General features: G+C 36.9%; 1 long non-coding RNA gene across 5 annotated transcripts in view; it reads left to right on the top strand.

Annotated features, from left to right (window-relative positions):
- LOC147369852 (uncharacterized) overlaps positions 1–25,027 on the top strand; it is a 1,128,106-nt gene that overhangs the window by 634,007 nt on the left and 469,072 nt on the right. For all 5 annotated transcript variants that reach the window (XR_015167976.1, XR_015167967.1, XR_015167966.1 and 2 more), the window contains one exon: positions 17,150–17,243. This is a non-coding gene — a long non-coding RNA (uncharacterized LOC147369852). The remainder of the gene's footprint in view (positions 1–17,149; positions 17,244–25,027) is intronic.

Consider the following 25,027-nt stretch of genomic DNA (forward strand, 5'->3'; position numbering starts at 1 on the left):
TTCACAGAACCTAGATTTGAAATGACTCCAATAGGAGATAAAACTCTTAAAACAGATATATTTTAATATGCACTTTAATATATATTGATATCCTATATATGTATGTATATCAATGTATAAAAGATATACTAGAAACATTTTAGAAAAACAATATGTCACTATTCCTTAAATTATTCTTCATAATCCAGATTATATTTATCACTCCAGTCATTTTCTATTAATACATCAAAGCCTTAGTTGATCCATTTGAAAACACATATAGTAAATTTAAGCAAGCTAAAATATTAATAGAGAGTATCCTAAAATGGACTTTCAATTAAGTTCTCTATTTTTTCCATGCAGATGATAAAAATTACATTATTCAGTACGGCCATTTTTTAAAGTTCCTTTAAACATTCATCACTTAACCAAATAGCCGGAGAGTTCCACTATAATACTTTTCAATGCTGGTTAAAGTACTTTTCTAGAAAATTATGGCCTCTCTATTCAACAACAGGGGAAAAAAAAAACAATAGCAGTTAAGTACTTAAAAGGAGATGTGCTCTGTGTTTTGCATGGATTTTCTTAATTATTATTCATAGTAAAGCAATAGTCCTCTCAGTCCAACCACAGTCTTCTTGCCATGCTTGCTGGCTTAGCCACTGTGACACCCCCATTCTCTGAAAGTAGCATCTTAATCTCCTTTTCAGGCTTCTTCCTTCTCCTACACTCAAACTTATAATTCTAGCCCATGTTATAGACTGAATAGTCCCCCAAAAGTGATAGATCCAAATCCTAACCTGTGAGAGTGAATTTATTTGAAAATAGGCTTTTTTCAAATCTTAAATCTTAATTATAATAATTAAGAATTTTAGATTGAAATCAAGCTGGATATAGAATGGGGGTGAAATTCAATGACTGTCGTCCTTATAAGAGAAAGGAGAGAGAGATTTAAGACCCAGAAAGCTAAAGATTGTGTGAAGACAGAGGCACAGATTGAAGCTATGTTGCCACAAGCCAATGAATGCCAGGAACCAGGAGTTGGGAGAGACAAGGCATAATTCTCCTTTTGGAGCCTTCAGAGAAAGGACAGCCATGCCAATATCTCACCTTTTGACTTCCGGCCTCCAGAAGAGAGAGAATACTGTGAGAGAACATTTCTCATAACCAATTACTACAAACCAGGTAGCCTAAAAAACAGATAGTTGTACTCTCACAAAATTCTCTTCTGATATACCCATGACTTTTTTTTTTCTCACTTTTCCTTTTTTCCCTATCTCCTCAGACCATATGTGGCAAATATATGCTGAGGAATCAAAAGTTCTGTTTAGAGTATAAACCTCTTGTATGCACCCAAGATGTCTGTCTGCTTTGTGTTTCTACTCGGCTGACATCTTAGCACTCCACAGTGACATGTCCCCCCCAAAGCACTTAATTATTAGCTCCCCAAAAAGAAAAGTCAGGTTTATTTCTCAGTCTATTTTATGTCAATTTGTGTCAATAATATCTCCCCCAAGCTTCTAGGGAAATCTGGAATCATTATTTTCTTCTGTTCAAACTCTCTCCCCACTGTATCAAGACTCCTGTGCATTATACATAGTTCTCAAATTAATCCATCTCTCCTAATCTCCATTATCCTACACATGTGTTCAGTTTTTACTGAAACTTCCTTCCCTTTTTGGTTTCTTTGGTTTCTTGTCTCCCTTCAGTTCAGTTCAGTTCAGTTCAGTCGCTCAGTTGTGTCCAACTCTTTGCGACCCAATGAATTGCAGCACGCCAGGCCTCCCTGTCCATCACCAACTCCCGGACTTCAATCAGACTCACGTCCATTGAGTCAGAGATGCCATTCAGCCATCTCATCCTCTGTCGTCCCCTTCTCCTCCTGCCCCCAATCCCTCCCAGCATCAGAGTCTTTTCCAATGAGTCAACTCTTCACATGAGGTGGCCAAAGTACTGGAGTTTCAACTTTAGCATCATTCCTTCCAAAGAAATCCCAGGGCTGATCTCCTTCAGAATGCAATGGTTGGATTTCCTTGCAGTCCAAGGGACTCTCAAGAGTCTTCTCCAACACCACAGTTCAAAAGCATCAATTTTTCGGCACTCAACCTTCTTCACAGTCCAACTCTCACATCCATACATGTCCACAGGAAAAACCATAGCCTTGACTAGACGGACCTTTGTTGGCAAAGTAATGTCTCTGCTTTTGAATATGCTATCTAGGTTGGTCATAACTTTCCTTCCAAGGAGTAAGCGTCTTTTAATTTCATGGCTGCAGTCACCATCTACAGTGATTTTGGAACCCCAAAAAATAAAGTCTGACACAGTTTCCACTGTTTCCCCATCTATTTCCCATGAAGTGATGGGACCAGATGCCATGATCTTCATTTTCTGAATGTTGACCTTTAAGCCAACTTTTTCACTCTTCACTTTCACTTTCATCAAGAGGCTTTTTAGTTCCTCTTCACTTTCTGCCTAAGGGTGGTATCATCTGCGTATCTGAAGTTATTGATATTTCTCCCAGCAATCTTGATTCCAGCTTGTGTTTCTTCTAGTCCAGCATTTCTCATGATGTACTCTGCATGTAAGTTAAATAAGCAGGTACTCAAATTACATCTCTCTAAAAATGTAATGCTCAAAATTCTCCAAGCCAGGCTTCAGCAGTATAACTTCCAGATATACAAGCTGGTTTTAGAAAAGGCAGAGGAACCAGAGATCAAATTGCCAACATCTGCTGGATCATCGAAAAAGCAAGAGAGTTCCAGAAAAGGTATCTACTTCTGATTTATTGACCATGCCAAAGCCTTTGACTGTGTGGATCACAATCAACTGTGGAAAATTCTGAAAGAGATGGGAATACCAGACCACCTGACTTGCCTCTTGAGAAACCTGTATGCAGGTCAGGAAGCAACAGTTAGAACTGGACATGGAACAACAAACTGGTTCCAGATAGGAAAAGGAGTACATCAAGGCTGTATATTGTCACCCTGCTTATTTAACTTATATGCAGAGTACATCATGAGAAACCCTGGGCTGAATAAACCACAAGCTGGAATCAAGAGTGCTGGGAAAAATATCAGTTACCTCAGAAATGCAGATGACACCACCCTTATGGCAGAAAGTGAAGAACTAAAGAGCCTCTTGATGAAAGTGAAAGTGGAGAGTGAAAAAGTTGGCTTAAAGCTCAACATTCAGAAAACTTAAGATCATGGCATCCGGTCCCATCACTTCACGGCAAATAGATGGGGAAAGAATGGGAACAGTGGCTGACTTTATTTCTCTGGGCTCCAAAGTCACTGCAGATGGTGACTCTAGCCATGAAATTAAAAGACTACTTGGTAGGAAATTAAAAGACTCCTTGGTAGGAAATAATCGTTATGACCAACCTAGACAGTATATTAAAAAGCAGAGACATTACTTTGCCAACAAAGGTCCGTCTAGTCAAGGCTATGGTTTTTCCAGGCTATGGGCATGTATGGATGTGAGAGATGGACTATAAAGAAAGCTGAGTGCCAAAGAATTGATGCTTTTGCACTGTGGTGTTGGAGAAGACCCTTGAGAGTCCCTTGGACTGCAAGGAGATCCAACCAGTCCATCCTAAAGGAGATGAGTCCTGAGTGTTCTTTGGAAGGACTGACGTTGAAGCTGAAACTCCAATACTTTGGCCACCTGATGCAAAGGGCTGACTCATTTGAAAAGACCCTGATGCTAGGAAATATTGAAGGCAGGAGGAGAAGCGGACGACAGAGGACGAGATGGTTGGAAGGCATCACCGACTCAATGGAGATGAGTTTGAGTAGACTCAGGGAGTTGGTGTTGGACAGGGAGGCCTGGCATGCTGTGGTCCATGGTGTCGTGAAGAGTCAGACGCAACTGAGCGACTGAACAGAAAAGTGAGAACTGTTATTCTTAGACTGGTTAAGAGACTTGCCTAAGATGGCACAGCTAGTACAGGACAAAATCAGATCTATGGCACAGAGTGTACACTCATCCCAGTTGTGTCATCTGCCAAAAAACTGCCTCAGAGTTTCAGCAGTCATTCCAAAGCTCTCTTGTTAATGACTGATTTTTCTAACAGCCAAGGAGAAACCATATTTAAACTTAGACAAGAACACAAAACTCTAATATTATTTTTACTTCCCTGGGAGTCTTAGGATAGGAACTAATGACAGTACTTTGTTGGAAATATTTTATTAAATGAAATTATCCTTTGTAAGATATATTGTCTTGATTATCATTTAAATACTGACATCACCAGATTTATGAGGTGGACATATATACGTACACTTCTGAAAATTGATACAAATGAAATACCTCAAGTCCTAATAACCAAAGCAAATGTATAAAACTTTGGATTCAGCCAAATTCTTTCATTGCTATGAGTCTTGAATTGATTTTTGTTATATAATTGTGTTGATGTGATATTTACTCAGCTCATGTGTTTTGCTTAATTTTTTGTCAACTAGCTATGGTACTCAATTGTTGGTTAAGCAGTGGTCTAGATGTTGTGAAGGTAGATTTTAGGTGTGACTTACTCTTAAATCAATAGTCTTAAGTCAATAGTACAGTAAAGCAGCTGACTCTCCCTAACATGGGTGGGCCTCATTTAATCAGTGAAATACCTTAGGAGTGAAAAATGAAATACCCCAAGGAGGAAAGAATTCTGCCTGGAAACTGTCTTTGGTCTCAAAACTGCAATTTTCACTTTGTCCTGGGTTTCTAACCTGTTTGCTGACCTGCAGATCTCAGACTTGTCAACCCCCACAGTCATATAATCCAGCTCCTTAAAATAAATCTTTCTTTCTATATATCCATACATCTTATTGGTTCTGCTTCTCTGCAGAACTCTAGCATGCCATGTTACACTTATACGAAGGAACAGCTTCTAACAGTTTTACTTCTCTTTTTATTTTATTTGTTAAAGCAGTTGTGAAAATGTAGTGAGTTTCAAGAAAAGGAGAAATACAATTCACCTCTTGATAGGGAATGTCAAGGTTCTGGAAGAGCATGGGAACTCCTAAACAGGCAATATTGCCAAGGTCATTTTTGTAAAATACAACCTGACATATCAAGTGTCCTGCTTTGTGATTCTTTTTACTCTTATTGAACCAAATACTTCTGTCTTTTTCTCCTTCCTACAGAAATTTCCACCTCCTCTGTGAAGATTTCATTGATCAATACTTCCCCTTTTTTGACATCATTTATTGCTTATCATCAGTCATTTGGCATTTAAATACCATCTAATATATTACGCTCTGTAGCCAAAGGTCATAGTAGTAAAAAAAAAAAAAAAAAAAAGGACTCTGGAATTAAGAATTTGGTTGAAACCCACCTCTGCTATATCTTAGCGGGACAATTGGCAAATGAATTAGTCTGAGTTTTAGTTTTCTTGTCTGTAAAATGGGAAAATAATAGCATCTTCCTCATGCCTTAAAAAATGAATGAGAGAAGGTTCATAAAGAGTATTTCATGATTTTAGCTAATATTTTTTCAGCATTTTCTATACGTGAGGTTTGCTGCTCTATTCAGCATATGATTCAAGCCGCATGGCATTATATAAGCATTTGAAATCTGTTTTGTTAATGTGGCATGGTCAAGATACATAATCTTTGAACAATTTAAAAGCTGAACTTTGAGTTCCTAATTATGGTTTATTATTTTTTCACCAGATTATGATGTCTCCCTTTTGTATGCCTGCTATTATGTCTATCCATTGTAGCTGACTGACTTGTTAAATTAATGAATATTCATTTTTTTTCAGCTCTACTGAGTATTATTGACAACTGAAATTGTAAGATATTTAAATTATGTCATAGCAATTTTATATACGATAAATTGTGAAAGGATTCCCATCATCTAGTTCATTAACATATTTATCACAGTGTGTATATTTTGGTGAGAACATTTAAGTTCTTCTCTTAGCAAATTTCGGTTACATAATCAGTATTATAAACTATAATCACTATGTTTTGCATTAGATACTCAGACCTTATTCATCTTACAGCTAAAAGTTTGCATTCTTATATCAACTTCTTCCTAGTTCCCCCATCCTTCAGACCCTGGCATCTATTTCTGTGTGTGTGTGCGTGTGCGTGTGTATGTCAGTCACTCAGTCATGTCCAACTCTTTGCAACCCCAAGAACTTTAGCTTACCAAGCTCCTCAGTCCATGGAATTCTCCATGGAAGAATACTGGAGTGGGTAGCCATTCCCTTTTCCATTTGATTTTCCTGACCCAGGAATGGAACCCCAGTCTTCTGCATTACAGAAGTGATAGTTTCTAAAAATAAGTGATATTATGTAGCATCCATCTTTGGCTCATTTTGCTTAGCATAATGCCCTGAAATTTGATACATATTATCACAATCCCGTTTTTAATTGGATTTTGGCACCCCACTCCAGTACTCTTGCCTGGAAAATCCCATGGACGGAGGAGCCTGGTGGGCTGCCATCTATGGAGTCACAGAGTCGGACACGACTGAGCGACTTCACTTTCACTTTTCACTTTCATTGGAGAAGGCACTGGCAGCCCACTCCAGTGTTCTTGCCTGGAGAATCCCAGGGACAGGGGGAGCCTGGTGGGCTGCTGTCTATGGGGTCACACAGAGTCGGACACGACTGAAGCAACTTAGCAGCAGTAGCAGCAAGAGTGTTATTTGGTTATTGAGTTGTGTGAGTTCTTTCAAGTCCTATTTATAACAAATTGCAATGAATATTAATCATATAGTCACACAAATAATATGACTATGTATATATTTCAAATCCCAACAAATAATTTAAAGGAATCTTAGAAATCTTGCTGATCTTAAGACTTGATAGAGTTTATGAAATGAAATCAACTGTGTTTTATAGATATGTCTGGTGTTCCCAAGGATCTTTAGTAATGAAAGCCATTCACTCAAGATTTGTCATTATTAATACATGATACCCTAGGATTATATTAAATTTATAGACTTCTTTACTAAAATTTCTGTGTTTCTTATTAAATAATACCTTTGCATCAGACATATGTATACACACCTTGGTTGTTGTGCTCCATTTAAATTAAATAGAAAATCATGTGGTACAAGCAGAAAGGTTTAGGAACATTGTAGTAATAGAGATTTTTATGCAGTTATCATTTTTTCACTTGTTTGGATGAGCTGGATCCTAGAACTTTGAAAGAGGACTGAATTAGTATTTCAAAATACTCAAAAGAATTTTGGCATTTGACTAAATGGTGGTATTATTTGCCACCACCAGCTAATTTTTCAACATGGCTGAATTTTAAGCCTGTCATCTGTGAAACCTATATATTGCACAGATGACTTCTAAGGATCCTTGAAGTTCTAAAATTTAAAATCGTAGACTACAGTCTAAGTAAAACTACTTTTCTTTGCTCAACATGATACTTAAAAAATGAAACGAGCTATTAGTGCATATAAACAGTAGGACTTATTAAAATAAAATTAGAAATAAAGTTTATCTTAAAAAATAATCAGAAAACTGTCCAAACTGGAACCACATTCACATATTACCAACTAACTGGAATGGAGTACTGGTTTCTCTGCTATAGAAAGGGTGTATCCAGATCAGGTTACTGGATGTTGTACTCATTAGCTAATTTGTCTCTGCATTAATATGAGTTTGAGTCTCCAATTCTGAGAAAATGATCATCTTTCCTTTCTTATATCACTTAAAAAAATAGATCTATCATAACATAATGTATAATGTCATAATATCTAACTTCAAAAATATAGACTTCTTTTTTTAACATATCCAAATGTAGGTGTAGGAAATGTACGAGTACACTTGCAATGCTGGTTTAGAGCTGTAGACTACCAAATCAAATTATTTCCCTAAGTCACTTCAGTGAAATACTAGTAGAGAAGTTATGCATATCTTCTAATAAGATTGCAGATCAGATAATCAGGTAAGTCCTTTTATAATAAAATATCTAGATCTTCCCTGGGAATGGAAGTGAAAACGTATATTATTACTATATTGCCGGGCTGACACAAAATAATGGAAAACTTTTTGGCCCTGTCCACCACACATCTACAAATAAAAAAGATCATAAATTTAAAGTAGATTCATGAAGATAGGATAGGTTTAATCTGAGGAGAAGAATGCCTAAAGCAGTGCAGAGTTCAAAAAACTAGCTCTTTGGCTTTAAACAAGGTGAAACAGTTGAAACAGAGATTATTTCTTTATATAAGTATCCTCAATACATACTCAAAGAGTACCAAGAAAATAGCATTCATGATTTCTGGCAGAAGAAAACACAAATAATTAGCATTCACTGAAATAAGTTCAAACAAATATGAGATTACCACTTAAGACCATAAAATACACAAAGGAGCAATGCCCATGAATGGAAGTGAACAGACATGATTAAACCACAAATTTGTATATCTTGAATTTATAAGGCACAAAACCCTCAAATACTATGTAAAATGCTTTGATAGAATCCAAAATGAGAAAACAGTAAAGGTTTTCAGAAAGTGAGATTCTACTGAAAATGGAAGATATAAATAAAATGCAACTCAAGAATGAAAAAGAAAATATTTTAAAATAGGAAGTATATAGAATAAATAAGAGATTAGACATAGGTGAGGTGGGATTTTAGATAACTGGAAGACAGACCTAAAGGAATTCCCTAAAATCTAGAGAGAAAAGGGGAGCAAAAATTTAAAGAGAGAAAAAAAAAACAATCTGGAGGAAAAAAATGAAAGGGCTCAAAGATACCCAGCTCAATTCAGTTCAGTTCAGTTCAGTCACTCAGTCGTACCCGACTCTTTGCGACCCCATGAATCGCAGCACATCAGGCCTCCCTGTCCATCACCAACTCCCGGAGTTCACTCAGACTCATGTCCATCAAGTCAGTGATGCCATCCAGCCATCTCATCCTCTGTCGTCCCCTTCTCCTCCTTCCCCCAGTCCCTCCCAGCATCGGAATCTTTTCCAATGACTCAACTCTTTGCATGAGGTGGCCAAAGTACTGGAGTTTCAGCTTTAGCATCATTCCTTCCAAAGAAATCCCAGGGCTGATCTCCTTCAGAATGGAATGGTTGGATCTCCTTGCAGTCCAAGGGACTCTCAAGAGTCTTCTCCAACACCACAGTTCAAAAGCATCAATTCTTCAGTGCTCAGCTTTCTTCACAGTCCAACTCTCACATCCATACATGACCACAGGAAAAACCATAGCCTTGACTAGACAGACCTTTGTTGGCAAAGTAATGTCTCTGCTTTTGAATATGCTATCTAGGTTGGTCATTACTTTCCTTCCAAGGAGTAAGCATTTTTAACTTCATGGCTGCAGTCACCATCTACAGTGATTTTGGAGCCCAAAAAAATAAAGTCTGACACCGTTTCCACTGTTTCCCCATCTATTTCCCATGAAGTGATGGGACCGGATGCCATGATCTTCGTTTTCTGAATGTTGAGCTTTAAGCCAACTTTTTCACTCTCCACTTTCACTTTCTTCAAGAGGCTTTTTAGTTCCTCTTCACTTTCTGCCATAAGGGTGGTGTCTTCTGCATATCTGACGTTATTGATATTTCTCCAACTAGAATCCAATAAATAGAAGAAAAAAAATTGTTTTCATAGAAAATGTCTGAGAATTTTCAAGATCTGGTGAGAGAATTAAGATTATTTACAAGAAATCTAGAAAACATCAAAACTTTTATAATTTTTTTTTTAATGTCTAGGATTTACTTCAGAGAAGGCAATGGCACCCCACTTCAGTACTCTTGCCTGGAAAATCCCATGGATGGAGGAGCCTGGTGGGCTACAGTCCATGGGGTTGCTAAGAGTCAGACATGACTGAGCAACTTCACTTTCAATTTTCACTTTCATGCATTGGAGAAGGAAATGGCAATCCACTCCAGTGCTCTTGCCTGGAGAATCCCAGGGACGGCGGAGCCTGGTGGGCTGCCGTCTATGGGGTCGCACAGAGTTGGCTACGACTGAAGCGACTTAGCAGCAGCAGCAGCAGGACTTACTTAAATAGAAACAATTATTATTATACATACCACAGATCTTAAATTTAACAATAACTATAGAAGCCAGAGATAGCAAATATGTATATTTATTTATTTAAAATGCTGAGAAAAAAATGACTGCCAATATACACAGGTTTAAAAAAAATTGTTTTAAGAAGAAAAATAAAGACATTTAATATTAACTGAGAAAATTTAACACCATAGAAAAATAAGTAATTTCTAAAGTTTGAAATTCAGAAAGATGATCTTAGAGAAAAGGCTGAAATATAAGAAGAAATGCTGATCCAGGGAAATGGATATTTATAAGCAAATGTAAAAAAAAAAAAAAAAAAACATTATTTTATCAAATGATATGCAATATTAGCTAATCTGTAACATTAAAATTTTGAAAAATGTGTAAATCAGAAAGTGTTAATATGGGATAATATATTGTCATGTCATTTTATTTTTAATAGTTAAGAAAAAAGATGTTAATTTATTTTTCTTTTTACATTATGGCATCTCAAGAACTTATTTAAAACATAGAACTAGAGTAGAAAAATTATTAATAATAGGAATAGAATAATAGAAATTGAATAGCAAATAATAGAGATTAAATAGCAAAGTTAGCAAAATAAATTGAATAGGAAACAAACAAGTAATTAATCCTCAAAAGCAGGAAGATGGGGGGAAAGAGTGCCAGAAAAACTATTAAACAAAAAATGAGAAACTACAAAGATGGTAGAAATAAGCCAGAATAGATCAATATTCAAATCAATGTGATGGGTTAAATATATTAGCCAGAAAATTGATTGACAGTGAACAGCAAAACAAAAATCAGCTATGTACTACATATAAAACACATACTGAAAGGTTAAAGTGACATTTTTCATCATAAGTCATGTCAGTCATTATTATTATCATCATAACGGTAAATGTTTATGTAATGTTTACCTTGTCTCAGGCTTAATCTTGGCACTTTACATGTCCATTCCTATTTCCTATTATTACTTTTTTAACCAGTTGTTATTAACAAAATGTTTAAATAGGCTTACCAAAGTCTTGCAGATGTTAAATGGTACAACTAGAATATAAAACTAGGAAATATTCCCAGAACTTGAGAAGAGTTCACTATATATATAATAAGGTCTCATATAATAAAAGTTTGATTCCCAATGAAGATATAGTGATTGTAAATGTATATGATTCTATAGAATAGTCTCAAATATAATAAGCAAATAATGACATAATTTGAGGGCTAAACTGACAAGTCTCACAGCCTACTTGTGTATTTTGACACATTTATTACAGACAAAAACAAAAATCTTACAATAAATGAATTAATAGATCAGATAAGAAATCATAATGTAATGTTACAATCTTATAGTACTTAATGATAATAAAAATAATGCAAACCAAAATATCATTACAGAACGTGCAGTAATTTGAAGGATATTTATAGAATCCAAGATATAAAATTAAATAAAGCATAAAAGTTAATCAGCAAAATAAAAAGTTATTAAAAGAACAATATATACATCTAAATAAAGTGGTTGGCAATAAAGAATAAGAATAAAACAATTGAAAGAAAAATAAAAACACAGTACATAGGATCAAGAAGCCAAATATTATTTTTTCAAAAGCCTAATAACCTCTGATATGCAGATGACACCACCCTTATGGCAGAAAGTGAAGAACTAAAGTGCCTTTTGATGAAAGTGAAAGAAGAGAGTGAAAAGGTTGGCTTAAAGCTCAACATTCAGAAAACGAAGATCATGGCATCCGGTCCCATCATTTCATGGCAGATAGATGGGAAAACAGTGGAAACAGTGTCAGACTTTATTTTTGGGGGATCCAAAATCACTGCAGATGGTGACTGCAGCCATGAAATTAAAAGACACTTACTCCTTGGAAGGAAAGTTATGACCAACTTAGATAGCACACTATAAAGCAGACGTTACTTTGCCAACAAAGGTCCATCTAGTCAAGGCTATGGTTTTTCCAGTGGTCATGTATGGATGTGAGAGTTGGATTATAAAGAAAGCTTAGTGCTGAAGAGTTGATGCTTTTGAACTGTGGTGTTGGAGAAGACTCTTGAGAGTCCCTTGGACTGCAAGGAGATCCAGCCAGTCCGTTCTAAGCGAGATCAGTCCTGGGTGTTCATTGGAAGGACTGATGTTGAAGCTGAAACTCCAATACTTTGGCCACCTGATGCGAAGAGCTGATTCATTGGAAAAGACCCTGCTGCTGGGAAAGATTAAAGGCAGGAGAAGAAGGGGACGACAGAAGATGAGATGGTTGGATGGTATCACTGACTCTATGGACATGAGTGAGTAGACTCCAGGAGTTGGTGATGGACAGTGGGGCCCGGTGTGCTGTGGTTCATGTGGTTGCAAGGAGTCGGACAAGACTGAGCAACTGAACTGAACTGAATAAAAGTTATGCAAACATCTGCTAAGATCAATTTTAAAAAATAGCTGTCTACTTTTAAGACATACAGATGGATAACAAACACATGAAAAGATGCTCAGTATCTCTTATTATTAGAGAGATGCAAATCACACTGGTCAGAATGGGCCATCATCAAAAGTCAACAAATGATAAATGCTGGAGAAGTTGTGGAGAAAAGGTAACCCTCTTGCACTGTTGATGGAAATATAAATTGATACAGCCACTGTGAAAGACAGAATGGAGATTCCTTACAGAACAAGGAATAAAACCACCATATGACCCAACATTCCCATTACTAGACTTGTATTCTGAGGAAACCAAAATTGAAAAAGATATATGTTTCCCAATGTTCATTGCGGCACTATTTACAATAGCTAGAACATGGAAGCAATCTAGATGTCCATCAACAAATGAATGGATAAAGAAGCTGTGATACATATATAAAATGAAATATTACTCAGCCATAAGGAGGAATGCATTTGAGTCAGTTCCAATGAGGTGAATTAACCTAGAGCCTATTATACAGAATGAAGTAAGTTAGAAAGAGAAAAACAAATATCATATACTAACACATATATATGTAATCTAGGCAGATGGTGGGAGAAGGCAATGGCACCCCACTCCCGTACTGTGGCCTGGAAAATCCCATGGGTGGAGGAGCCTGGTAGGCTGCAGTCCATGGGGTCACTAAGAGTCAGACACGACTGAGTGACTTCACTTTCACTTTCCACTTTCATGCATTGGAGAAGGAAATGGCAGCCCACTCCAGTGTTCTTGCCTGGAGAATCCCATGGACAGAGAAGCCTGGTAGGCTGCAGTCCATGAGGTCACACAGAGTCGGACACGACTGAAGTGACTTGGCAGCAGGCAGAGGGTACTGATGAAATTTTTTGCAAGGCAGCAATGAATACACAGACATAGTAAACAGCGAACATAGTGAACATTATAGACAATGGGTAGGGTTGAGGGGGAGGAAAGAAAGGGTGTTATGTATGGAGAGAGTAACATGGAAACTTACAATACCATATGTAAAATAGATAGCCAATGGGAATTTGCTGTGTGACTCTGGGAACTCAAACTGGGGCTCTGTAACAATCTAGAGGGGTCAGATATGGAGGAAGTGGAAAGGAGATTCAAGAGGGAGGGAACATAGGTATGCCTATGGCTGATTCATGCTAATGTTAGGCAGAAACCAACACAACTCTGTAAAACAATTATCCTTCACTTAAAAAAAATAAATAACTAAAAAACAAAAGCAAACAAAAAATAGCTGTCTACTCTTGCACGTAAGGAGACATAATTACAGATACAACAAAGATTTAAGAAATAAAAAAAGAAAAGCCTTACAGTAACAAATTTGAACACTTAAGTAAATTCTTAGATTATATACCTTCATATATAAGGTAGTCATATTACATATATCAAAACTAAATAAAAAAATACTAAAGACTGTAACAAGTAAAAGACAGCAAAATTAACCCATATATAAAGTCATTGGGGCTTCCTTGATAGCTCAGTTGGTAAAGAATCCGCTTGTAATGCATGAGACCCCAGTTCGATTCCTGGATTGGTAAGATGCCCTGGAAAAGAGAAAGGCTACCCACTCCAGTATTCTGGCATGGAGAATTCCATGGACTGTATAGTTTATGGGGACCACATATTTGCTGACAGTTCTTCCAGACTTAAATATTATAGATTGTTTAATACAGACTCTAGCACCAGTACAAAAAAGAAAGAAATAGGAGAGAAGAGAGAAGGAGAACAGGAGAGGTGGGTGTTGGGGGAAGAGAGAGAAGAAGGGAGGGAGAAGCAATGAAGACAGGAAGGAGGAGAGGACTGAAAACAACAGAAATTTATCCTCTCACAGTTATGGAGTCCCGAAGTCTGAAAGAAACGTGTCAGCAGGACTGTGCTTTGTCTGAAGGCTCTAAGGAAGATTACTTTCCTTGACTTTTCCAGCTTCTGGCGTCTCCAAATGCTTCTTGACTTGTGACTGTATCTCTCTAATCTCTGCCGCCGGGTCATATTGCCTCCTCTCCTTCTGTCCCATCCCCTCTTTGTCTCTTTCATAGAATAAATGTTCTTAGCCTTAGGGCTCACCTAGATAATCTAAGATGATCTTGTTTCAAAATCTTTACATCTACAAAGATTATTTTTTTCTCAAACAAAAGCAAGCTCACAGTTTCTGGATATTATGATGTGGACATATTTTGGGAATCACCATTCAACCCACTGTTTTATCATATATGCAAATTTATGAGGAAAAAATGTGATGTGAGTCAGTTAAGAAAAAGAGATGATGCACACATTCTTATTCTCATCTTTTCTTTCAAATGGCCAAAGTTGAGAGTTTATACCAATTCCATGAATTGAGATGTGAGAAAGTAGTACTATAGTAGCTCCTTGGTAGCTGTCACAGACTGTTATTGCCTCTCCAATTGCCATTTTCCCCTCCATTTTTGCTCACAGATCCCTACTCTTTTTTAGTGCAGAAATACAGCCAGCAGAATGGACTGAGTGATACTGAGGCAAGTCAAGTGTGACCATCCTTTTGTTGATATTCACTTTCCAGCCTCTTACCTGGCTGAGTCAAGTTGCCCAGTGACACAGTTATGACCAATAGAATGTGAATGGCAATCTTTTTGGATTTCATTAAAAGGTTTTCCTTTGATGAAAGTAAATTCCTGTTCCTGCCACTTCCTCTGCGTTGAGATCACTGGTGTGATGATATGATTCCAGAGTTGTGGTATCCCTAATGTGACTCTGACACAAGCCCATGATAAAAATTCATTGAGAACAAAGAAGGATATTGTTGGACCAATCCCACAACTGACTTTTTCATATTTCTTCAAAGCGAAATAATTAATGTCTCTGTTACTAGAGCAAAAATTGCTTAGGTACTCTATTGTTGTTTAGTCACTAGGTCATGTCCTACTCTTTGTGACCCCATGAACTGCAGCACGCCAGACTCCCTTGTCCCCTGAAGCCTCTACAGCTCTACCTAAAATTGTAGGTGATAACATTTCAGATGCTCTTCATTTCTCCATATTTTTTGTCTTGGTATCCACAGCAAGTAGCATCATGGTCTTCTGTTGTACAAACTCATTTTTACAAGGTCAGAGACTAGAGGAAACATCTGTTACTCTCTTACTATTTTCAGTAGCAACCAGTGTTTCCCCGCTACCATAAGGGTAGTGCTATTTTAGAGCTTTTCTTGTACTTCTCGCGCTCCTTTGAACAATTGAATAATATCGAATGTGTTTTATTGTGCAAAGAAAATTAATCCTACAGGCATTAAATTTTTCTCCTCTGTTTTTCTCCTTTTCTTCTATTTTCTGAGGATACAATACTGCTATTCGGCCCATACCTTTTTATTTTTTTGACACATAAGACAATGCTTAGAGCTGTCACATTATCATATCTACCTGACAGATTTTCCTGGCAAATACAATGTTGACAGAAACAATTGACACCCAACATCTAAAATAAAAACCTCTCTTCAAATTATTGACTTATGATCCTGAGAAGAACAACCTTCAATAGCTCTGACAATCACAGCCCTGCTCTTTAAAAAGCACTCTTTGAAATGCCAGAGCTTGCTCCTATGGAGATTTGGGGAGTGTTACCTGATATGAACGTGTAGTTTGGACACAGAAGGTTGTGTATCTCATGGTCCACAAAGGACCTTCCCTGTATGATACCTGTACATTCAGATAAGTCAAAAACATCTGGTGATTTCATTGTCCTGCTGCTTTTTATTACCTCACAGTATCATTGTGTCATTCTGAAAGTTAGGGTAAGTTAGACAGTATTGTTGTTAATTCCCAAGCAATTATGTCTCACCTGGAGACAGTGAACAGATTCACAGAGAAAGGTCTTGCATTAGTAATCTGTAAATCACAATCAATACAAATGCTGATGGACTCAAGACTTGCCACTTTTTACTGAAATACAGTTAAACTGCAGTCAACATTTTAGAGGATTTAAATGTGCAACATTGGTCAGATCTGGTCTCAAGTATTTAGAAAGAAAGAACTTTCTAGAACTCTCAAAAAAAGAAGCTCATAATATATAACAAGCAACAAATTTCTTATATCTTAAATTTAACTATGATACAGTTCACTATATTCTTAGTGTGCCATAAATGACTATTGGAAGGTATGTATATATTTACATATAAACATGAAACTGCAGATGTATTTTTAGCACATAGCATTATATTTCAGAACTCATGTCCTTTAAAAGTCTTGTATTGAGTTTCTGGTAAATATCATGTAAATAAACACCATATGTGCTTAAAGAAATTTGACTTATTAAAAAGAGAAAAAAATTCAATTCATTTCTAGCATTCTTCTCCTTGGAGAACATTCCCAAAGTGGTAAAGAGTATTTAAATTCTGTCATCACAACAAAACTGATTTTCAGTATTGAATACACAATTAACCCACACACATACTCACACACAGATATTTATGGACCAACACACGGGGTTGCAAAGAATCAGACACGACTTAGCAACTAAACAACAGCAAAATTAACAATTTGTAGGTAGAGAGCTCAAAATAGGCTCTGGAATTCAAGCTCTGTTTCAGTAATCAGATCTTCACACATTTACATATATGTATATGTGTATGTATGTATATGCATATATATTACACATACACAGATGGCATTCAGAAATATTATTTGACATTTCTGAGCTACAGGTTCCTCCTGCTGGAACAGGATATTGATATAACCTTTATCCATCTCTAACCATTAGGAATCCTTCTGATGTAAGTGGAAGATTCAGGAGCAACTCGATTCAAAATTCATGCTACATCCCAGAATCCATCCATCATTGCTACTGCTTCTGGGTAAGTTCTGTTTTCCTGTCTGACTTTGAGTGAGTTCCCAATTGTTTCTATGATAACAGTCTTTCAAGTTCTCATGTGGTGGGAAAAGAGGAAAGTCTCAGGTTGGTTTTCCATTCAAAATTATGTCCCTCTGGTGGTGAAGTAGTCACAAGCTCATTCTGGAGACATTCTGTACAGCCAAGTGATTAAGCTTATGTAAAGTCAAATTCAAGAGGAGAACTTGAGGAAAGAGGATACTCCTCTGGAGGAATACTGAAGGATTATTAGAAGGAAAGGTGTTAAAAGATGTGGGAGAGAAAAAAAAAAAAGATAGATATTCACTATAATTATTTAGACTTGTCTTGGGAGGCTTAGATGTATTTTTTATTTAAGATGATGCCTACATGTTGTCCAGAAATGGTAAGTATAATCAAGTTAATCACAGTTAACAATATTTTAACACTATTTATGGCTTCTGAAATCATTTTCATATTTCATGATATCCAATACTCACAACCCCAAACTCTTCTGAAGTTATCTTTAGAGTTGTTTCTTTGTTTGTGACTCAGGGGGCTGTCCTGCCAGCCTAAGGTCATGGAGCTAATTGATAGGAATACCTAGACTTACACCAGGTCTTGCATGTCCATCATATCACAAGGGTCTAGTCACGTATCCTGTTGGCATGATCCGGTTTCCTTTGTCTCAATGATTGGTAAAGCATTTTCTATCTGTTGTACATTCACAAGATCAAAAATGGATCAAAGGGACAGTGTGTACATTTTCTTCCATAAGAGGCAGTACTGTTCATCTTCTCAATTTGGTAGTTGTTCCTCCTTATTTAATCTATAAATTACATTATCTTGTGCATCACCCCCCCCCCCGCCCCCGCCTTCTGAGTGAGGAATCAGGTGTGGTGCAAACAAAAGGCCTCTGTTTGCTAAGCCCTACTTGACGGCACTTGCTAGAAATGAAGTCCAGGACAATTTCAAGTGGGAAAAAATATGAAACAGAATTTCAGAAGCAGTCAATCAGCATGGGCAAGAATAAGGATAAAGATCAAAGTCTTAAGTATTTATAAAATCTTTTTAATCAGTAATCCAGTAGGAATTACATTAAAAATAATGTCAGGGAATCTGGCAAACGAAGTATCTACCTAGACTTTCCCTCAGAAGATCAAAGATGACTAGAAACAGGTAAGAAGTCATTTCACACCTTTGCCTTCTGACTCAAGGACTTAATATCAGCCCACTCAGAATATAGACACCTTGCAGCTATCTTGTTACATGTGGCATAGATGAGGTTTGGGAGTGCTGGTATTCATCCCAACTTGGTGTTTATGCATGGCTTTGAACATGATACATAGGACAAACATCCTTTCCAAGGCATGTGGGAAAAGGGGTAGGTACTGAGTGCAGATGTGGTTTCTGAGGAACTTGAGGTCCAGTAATGACTACATTTGGGTAGGGAAAGAACAGGGATTCTGAGAACAGTGTAAGTTCCCAGCATTCGGCTGACTGTAGGACCAGGGAGGAAGGAGAGGAAAAATCCTAACCTCCCCATGGTATAGGCAGTGGAACCTGGAATATTAAATTGCCCTCCAAATGCAAGTCTGAAGAGTGTATTAAAAATTGCCTAAGTGGAAATGTTAATAACACTTGGGATAAATTCAACTCTAAGTGCTAATTAACATGAAATTTGGATAATTTTACCTCATTTGTTTCATCTTTCTGTAACAACCAATACTCCACAACTCTGTCACTGGACTTCTTTTACACTGATAGTGTCTCCACCTGGCTGACCTCATCTGGTCCCATGGCTGTGAATACTTTCTACATGCTGATATAGACACTCAAGTCAGAATCTAGTTCCTGTACTAGTTTCTGCCATAAATTTTGCGCTCTTGTATTTGGCTGGCTCCTCAACATTTCTATTTGAAGGTATAATAAATATTTCAAATGTAACATATACAAAGACAAGTATCTCTTCCTTCTCTCTAGTTATTCCATTTGCCTCAAAATGTATTTTGTCTGATGTTGAGAAAACCATACTGGTTTTATTTGCTTTGTATTTATCTTACACATTTTTCAGTCTTCTATATTTGTATTTAATTATAATACACATGTAGAAAAATGCCAATAAACATATAGCTCCATGAATTACTACACACTGAATACCATGTATCCACCATGTTGGTCAAAAGGTAGGATGCTGACAGAGGTCTAGAAGCTCTTCTTTGTACTCGGACCTCTTCTGCTTCTCTAAAGGTAGATACTTTGTCATGACTTCTAACACTCTATAGTTGTACATGCTTTTTAACTTGATATAACTGGAATCATGCATGTGTTGCTCTTTTGTGTCTGATTTTTTTGCTCAGTATTATTTTTTAAGTGTTTCATCCATGTCATTGCATGTAGCTATATTTCAGTATTTTCCTTGAAGTATGCAGTGAAATACAGAGGAATATTGTATGAACATACTATTTAGCACCTTTAGTGCAGATGGAAATTTGAGTTTTCTCCAACTTTTGTTTGTTGCAAATAAAACTGAACATTCTTCTACACATCTCTTGTAAATATTCTTGTATGTGACTTTGGGGCATATGTGAGTATTTCAGATAGTCCTATATGGGGTTTTGGGGGATGTATTTGGTTAACTTTAGAAGATAATGCCTGACAGTTTTCAAAAGAGACTCTATCAATGTACAATACCAAGAACAGTATATGAGTTTCAGATTTACCATATCCCCTCCAACTCTAGGCCCTGTGAGTCTTACAGCAGTCATTCTGATGGGTGTAGGGTGACATCCTATTATAATTTTCCATTGTAGTTCTTTGATTCCTATTTGAGGTTAAAGCTCATTTGTATATGTTTATTATTTCTGTGTGTGAAGTATCATTCAAGTCACTCAGATTGTGTCATTTTCATACTTACATATTTTGAATTTTGTTATGGATATATTCTTCCATTTTCTAGATTGTCTTTTATTCTTTTGATGGTATCTTCTGATTAAGTTTTTCATTTAATGTAGTTTATCAATCTTTCGGAGAAGGCAATGGCACCCCACTCCAGTACTTTTTCCTGGAAAATCCCATGGATGGAGGAGCCTGGTAGGCTGCAGTCCATGGGGTCGCTAAGAGTCAGACACGACTGAGCGACTTCGCTTTCACTTTTCACTTTCATGCATTGAAGAAGGAAATGGCAACCCACTCCAGTGTTCTTGCCTGGAGAATCCCAGGGACGGGGGAGCCTGGTGGCTGCTGTCTATGGGGTCACACAGAGTCGGACACGACTGAAGTGACTTAGCATAGCATAGCATAGCATCAATCTTTCACTAACCATTTAATAATTATTTCCCTACTCTTCAAGACCATAAGCATAGTCTCCTAATACAGTCTTTTGGGCTTCCCTGATTGCTCAGAAGGTAAAGAATCTGCTTACAGTGCAAGAGATGGGTTTGATCCCTGGGTTGGGAAGATTCCCTGGGGAAGGGAATGACTACACACACACTCCAATATTCTTGCCTGGAGAATTACAGGGACAGAGGAGCCTGGCACACTATAGTCCATAGGGTTGCAAAGAGTCAGACAAAACTGAGTAACTTTCACTGTCTTCTGGAAGTATAATGTTGCACCTTTCAAATTTAGACCTACAATCCTCTACTGACTTTTGTGCATAGAGTTTAATGAAAGTAAAATTTTATTTTTTATTCCTACATGGAAAAGTAATTGAGCCGATACCATTTATTACAATAACTGTCTTTTCTTTGCTATTCTATATCACCAGTACCATCTTTATCATAAATAGTATCTTTAAAGATACAGATTTATTCAGAATTTTCTAATAATATTAAATTGGTCCATATAAAAATTAAACATATACTAAACTCTCTTAGCTATAGTAATTTTACAATAAGTCTTAACATCTGGTAGGACAAAATTTCCTTCTTTTTTTGTCCCAGAAGACTGTCTTGGCTATTATTGGCATTTTGTATTTCCATATGAATGTTAAAATTACTTGAAATCTCTTTCTCTCTCTATGTTGCACACACACACACACACACACATACACACACAGAAGACTGTTGGAATTTTGACTGGGATTACATTGAACCTACAAATCGAACTGATATAATTGGCATCTTTTCAATACAGAATCTCTTTATGGTCCATGAATGTAACATTTTTCTCCATTTATGTTATTTTGGTTTAATCTAACTAAAAATATTTTGGGGCCTTCTTTCTGTTCCTCATATATTATTTGTCATAAATTTTCTTATGTAATTGCAATATTTTATAAATCCTAATTTTTAGAATTTTATATTCTACTTCATACTTCTGATAAGAGAAGCATAATCAGTTTGTGTGTGTATATATATATATTCACTAAGTAATAAAAAGTCTTAAAGACTCACCCTAATCCTAATAACTTTTTTTGTTTGGTTTTACTTTGCACATAGGCAAATGCTGTAAGATACTTAAGTTAGTAGTTCATATTAAGGTGCTTGGTAAGATATATTTATATGTATGTGTGTGTGTCACTAGTGGGGAGGGAAACTTGTTTCATGGAGACATATACTGGGACTTTTACAATTTTAGTATTACATGCTTAATAATCTTAGTCAAATGACTTAATTTCTGAGATTTCATTTAATTACTGACAGAGTGGGGGTAAAACCAAAACTGTCTGACTTGATCTGCCTTCACTAAGAAACTCACCCCAAAAACCATCTAAGACTTGTAACCTTCTTCATACAAGCTAGAGATACACAGGCCCTGACAACTTTAGCTGTGATTAGTGTTAGGGTTTAATAACAAGAATGCAAGGCCATTAGCAATTATTTAATATGTCAGAGTATCAATTTCCTAGGACTGCCATAATAAATCACCATAAACTTGGTGGCTTTATACAGTTGAAATTCATTTATTTATTTATTTTTTACTGTTCGAGAGGAGGAGATTCCTTCACAAGAATCTATTTCATGTGTATCTCCTAACTTCTGGGCAAACTTTGCCATTGCTTGACTTGTGGCTGTGTGATATAATTCCAGTCTCTGCCTCTGTCTTCACATGGATTTTAGTGGCCTCTTTTTCTCCTTGTCTTTGTGCCTCAAATGTCACTCTCTTTTCTCTTATGAAGAGAGCAGTCATTGGATATAGGGACCCCTAAGCCCAGAATGATCTTATCACCAGATTCTTACTGGAATTGTTGCTGTTGCTCAGTTGCTCAGTCATGTCTGACTCTTTGCAACCCCATGGACTGCAGCATGCCAGGCTTCCCTAACTTTCACCATCTCCCGGAGCTTGCTCAAACTCATCCATTGAGTCGGTGATGCTATCGAACCATCTCGTCCTCTGTCCTCTCCTCCTCCTCTTGCCTTCAATCTTCCCCAGCAATCTGTCCCTCCTCTTTTCTAATGAGTTGGCTCTTTGCATCAGGTGACCAAAGTATTGGAGCTTCAGCTTCAGCATCAGTCCTGCCAATGAATATTCAATATTGATTTCCTTTAGGATTGACTGGTTTGATCTGCTTGCAGTCCAAGGGACTCTCAAGAGCCTTCTGCAACACCACAGCTCGAAAGCATCAATTATTTGGTGTTCAACCTTCTTTATGGTCCAACTGTCACATCCATACATGACTACTGGAAAAGCCATAGCTTTGACTAGACAGACCTTTGTTGGCAATGTCTCTGGTTCTTAATATGCTGTCTAGGTTGGTCATAGCTTTTCTTCCATGGAGCAAGTATCTTTTAATTTCATGGCTGTAGTCACCATTAGCAGTGATTTTGGAACCAAAGAAAATAAGTCTGTCACCATTTCCATTGTTTCCCCATCTATTTGCCATGAAGTGGTGGGATTGGATTCCATGATCTTAGTTTTTTGAATGTTGAGTTTCAGCCAATTTTTCACTCTCTTCTTTCATCTTCATCAAGAAGTTCTTTAGTTCCTCTTTGCTTTCTGAAATAAGGGTAGTGTTAGCTGCATATCTGAGGTTATTGATATTTCTCCCAGAAATCTTGATTTCAGCTTGTGCGTCATCCAGCCCAGCATTTTTGTATGATGTACTTTGCATATAAGTTAAATAAGCAGGGTGACAATATACAGCCTTGACTTACTCCTTTCTCAATTTTGAGCCAGGCTGTTGTTCCACGTCCTGTTAAACTGTTGCTTCTTGACCTGCATACAGGTTTAATATCTACAAAGATCCTATTTCCAAATAAGATCACAATCACATATAGTGGAGGTTAAGTGAAAGAGGAGAGTGAAAAAGTTGGCTTAAAGCTCAACATTCAGAAAACGAAGATCATGGCATCTGGTCCCATCACGTCATGGGAAATAGATGGGGAAACAGTGGAAACAGTGTGAGACTTTATTTTTTTGGGCTCCAGAATCACTGCAGATGATGACTGCAGCCATGAAATTAAAAGACGCTTACTCCTTGGAAGGAAAGTTATGTCCAACCTAGATAGCATATTCAAAAGCAGAGACATTCCTTTGCCAACAAAGGTCCAGCTAGTCAAGGCTATGGTTTTTCCTGTGGTCATATATGGATGTGAGAGTTGGACTGTGAAGAAGGCTGAGCGCTGAAGAATTGATGATTTTGAACCGTGGTGTTGGAGAAGACTCTTGAGAGTCCCTTGGACTGCAAGGAGATCCAACCAGTCCATTCTGAAGGAGATCAGCCCTGGGTGTTCTTTGGAAGGAATGATGCTAAAGCTGAAACTCCAGTACTTTGGCCACCTCATGCGAAGAGTTGACTCATTGGAAAAGACTCTGATGCTGGGAGGGAATAGGGGCAGAAGGAGAAGGGGATGACAGAGGATGAGATGGCTGGATGGCATCACTGACTTGATGGACATGAGTCTGAGTGAACTCTGGGAGTTGGTGATGGACAGGGAGGCCTGGCGTGCTGTGACTCATGGGGTCGCAAAGAGTCGGACATGACTGAGTGACTGAACTGAACTGATTGAAGACTTGAACATATCTTTTGTGGAATACTATTCAAACCACTACAGTCAGTAAATAAGTAAAATTTGTTATACTTGGTACTTTGAAAAAGGAATTTAAATACTGAACATAAAATTTTTATTAAATTCCTTTCTTAAAAAATGATCTAGCAAAAATGAATTACTTATAACTATAGAATTATAAGAAATAAATATCATGTGTATGCATAAGCAGCTATTCCCTTTAATGACGTTTTTCCAAATCAGTGTTTATTTACATAGCTAACTGAGTAAGCATTTAATTTTTGTCATTCAATGTTCTGAGTTTTGCTTTATGTTCTAAAGTAGAATTCCTTTATCATTAGATATGAAAATATTTTTAGAAAGTAAAGTTGTTTTCTTTGGTCTCATTTTATCTTAGACATAAAACATTTATGCTTTTTCAGTTATTCAATGTCAACTGTTTTTGTTTTTTCTTATGTCTTCTCCATCTTATGAGACATTCTATTTCATTTTATCATCAATGGCAGTTTCTTCAGCACTTCCTCAGGCAAAGCTGGGAAGTCCCTGAAATTTGCTCCCTTGTCCTCATTATTAGTGGTATAGCCAGAGCTTCGATCATTCTCAGAATTTCCTTGTACATCTTCTGTTACAATATACTGTTGGATAAAACATTTGTATTTATGATACATGATCAACTCACTTTAATGCTTTTAAGTTTGGGGGATGTTTTCTCTTTTCACAGATTATTGGAGAAGTGAGTTTAATATATCAATACTTATGACATTTCGTTACTTAACAAGAGAGAAGAGTGTTTTTGAGTGATCAGATAACTTAAATATATACAGAAATCTGCATACAT

The sequence above is a fragment of the Bos grunniens genome, chromosome 7 (genome assembly GCF_055505025.1).
Source record: "Bos grunniens cultivar Pamir isolate PY7600 chromosome 7, Bosgru_T2T1.0, whole genome shotgun sequence".
Taxonomy (NCBI): domain Eukaryota; kingdom Metazoa; phylum Chordata; class Mammalia; order Artiodactyla; family Bovidae; genus Bos; species Bos grunniens.